The sequence below is a fragment of the Phycodurus eques genome, unplaced genomic scaffold (assembly GCF_024500275.1).
Source record: "Phycodurus eques isolate BA_2022a unplaced genomic scaffold, UOR_Pequ_1.1 contig_200, whole genome shotgun sequence".
In the NCBI taxonomy this organism is placed as follows: Eukaryota; Metazoa; Chordata; class Actinopteri; order Syngnathiformes; family Syngnathidae; genus Phycodurus; species Phycodurus eques.
In genome coordinates this window covers 55,001-57,500 of record NW_026904197.1, presented here as the reverse complement: position 1 = coordinate 57,500, position 2,500 = coordinate 55,001, and the positions used below count along the sequence as shown (strand labels likewise).

At 34.6% G+C, this 2,500-nt stretch overlaps 4 non-coding genes across 4 annotated transcripts in view; all 4 read left to right on the top strand.

The window, feature by feature from the left end:
* Positions 1-49, top strand: part of LOC133398497 (5S ribosomal RNA) — a 119-nt gene extending 70 nt beyond the window's left edge. Inside the window, exon 1 of the ribosomal RNA XR_009767838.1 lies at positions 1-49. This exon is cut by the window's left edge and continues 70 nt beyond it. This is a non-coding gene — a ribosomal RNA (5S ribosomal RNA).
* Positions 50-592: 543 nt separating this feature from the next.
* On the top strand, positions 593-711 carry LOC133398496 (5S ribosomal RNA). The gene has a single exon (XR_009767837.1). It is a non-coding gene; the product is annotated as a 5S ribosomal RNA (ribosomal RNA).
* Positions 712-1,257: 546 nt separating this feature from the next.
* LOC133398494 (5S ribosomal RNA) lies at positions 1,258-1,376 on the top strand. Its single transcript, XR_009767835.1, has one exon. It is a non-coding gene; the product is annotated as a 5S ribosomal RNA (ribosomal RNA).
* A 542-nt stretch (positions 1,377-1,918) lies between these two features.
* Positions 1,919-2,037, top strand: LOC133398493 (5S ribosomal RNA). Its single transcript, XR_009767834.1, has one exon. It is a non-coding gene; the product is annotated as a 5S ribosomal RNA (ribosomal RNA).
* The last annotated feature ends 463 nt before the right edge of the window (positions 2,038-2,500 follow it).

Below are 2,500 nucleotides of genomic sequence, written 5' to 3'. Positions count from 1 at the left end.
GTTAGTACTTGGATGGGAGACCGCCTGGGAATACCAGGTGCCGTAAGCTTTTTCACTTTAGATTCTCGTGGAATCGTTTTCTTATCGGTGGTTGACCTAAATTATAACGCAGTCATCCTCTCTCTTATGATTTACCGTCTCTTTATTAGGAGACAGAATCTTCAAGTACTTTTTTTAAACATCCCGTTTCTCCTTTTCCGACAGTAAAAATAAAATAAAATCGATACACACATATATCGACATATATATATCTATATATATATATATATATATAGATATATATATAAATAAGTATATATATATCTATATATATATATATATATATGAGTATCACGTGATACGTCACAATTTTATCACATCAGTGCTTTTAATTGGCTCGAGGCTAACGATACAAAGGTATGGATTTTTAAATGATTCGTAATTATTGCACATTATTGTGTGGACCTCAAAGTTCGCATCATCCACACAAAAAAAATCCAAAATAGACCAGCCAACAATTGGAGAAGAAAGATGACGCGATCCGCTCGAGATATTTCTAAGCGAAATATGATATTTTTTAAATATAAAATTTTGCTTTTCATCTAACCATGTGGCTTACGGCCATACTACCCTGAAAACGCCCGATCTCGTCCGATCTCGGAAGCTAAGCAGGGGCGGGCCTGGTTAGTACTTGGATGGGAGACCGCCTGGGAATACCAGGTGCCGTAAGCTTTTTCACTTTAGATTCTCGTGGAATCGTTTTCTTATCGGTGGTTGACCTAAATTATAATGCAGTCATCCTCTCTCTTATGATTTACCGTCTCTTTATTAGGAGACAGAATCTTCAAGTACTTTTTTTAAACATCCCGTTTCTCCTTTTCCGACAGTAAAAATAAAATAAAATCGATACACACATATATCGACATATATATATCTATATATATATATATATATATAGATATATATATAAATAATATATATATATATATATATATATATATATATATATATGAGTATCACGTGATACGTCACAATTTTATCACATCAGTGCTTTTAATTGGCTCGAGGCTAAGGATACAAAGGTATGGATTTTTAAATGATTCGTAATTATTGCACATTATTGTGTGGACCTCAAAGTTCGCATCATCCACACAAAAAAAATCCAAAATAGACCAGCCAACAATTGGAGAAGAAAGATGACGCGATCCGCTCGAGATATTTCTAAGCGAAATATGATATTTTTTAAATATAAAATTTAGCTTTTCATCTAACCATGTGGCTTACGGCCATACTACCCTGAAAACGCCCGATCTCGTCCGATCTCGGAAGCTAAGCAGGGGCGGGCCTGGTTAGTACTTGGATGGGAGACCGCCTGGGAATACCAGGTGCCGTAAGCTTTTTCACTTTAGATTCTCGTGGAATCGTTTTCTTATCGGTGGTTGACCTAAATTATAACGCAGTCATCCTCTCTCTTATGATTTACCGTCTCTTTATTAGGAGACAGAATCTTCAAGTACTTTTTTTAAACATCCCGTTTCTCCTTTTCCGACAGTAAAAATAAAATAAAATCGATACACACATATATCGACATATATATATCTATATATATATATATATATAGATATATATATAAATAAATATATATATATATATATATATATATATATATATGAGTATCACGTGATACGTCACAATTTTATCACATCAGTGCTTTTAATTGGCTCGAGGCTAAGGATACAAAGGTATGGATTTTTAAATGATTCGTAATTATTGCACATTATTGTGTGGACCTCAAAGTTCGCATCATCCACACAAAAAAAATCCAAAATAGACCAGCCAACAATTGGAGAAGAAAGATGACGCGATCCGCTCGAGATATTTCTAAGCGAAATATGATATTTTTTAAATATAAAATTTTAGCTTTTCATCTAACCATGTGGCTTACGGCCATACTACCCTGAAAACGCCCGATCTCGTCCGATCTCGGAAGCTAAGCAGGGGCGGGCCTGGTTAGTACTTGGATGGGAGACCGCCTGGGAATACCAGGTGCCGTAAGCTTTTTCACTTTAGATTCTCGTGGAATCGTTTTCTTATCGGTGGTTGACCTAAATTATAATGCAGTCATCCTCTCTCTTATGATTTACCGTCTCTTTATTAGGAGACAGAATCTTCAAGTACTTTTTTTAAACATCCCGTTTCTCCTTTTCCGACAGTAAAAATAAAATAAAATCGATACACACATATATCGACATATATATATCTATATATATATATATATGAGTATCACGTGATACGTCACAATTTTATCACATCAGTGCTTTTAATTGGCTCGAGGCTAAGGATACAAAGGTATGGATTTTTAAATGATTCGTAATTATTGCACATTATTGTGTGGACCTCAAAGTTCGCATCATCCACACAAAAAAAATCCAAAATAGACCAGCCAACAATTGGAGAAGAAAGATGACGCGATCCGCTCGAGATATTTCTAAGCGAAATATGATATTTTTTAAATATAAAA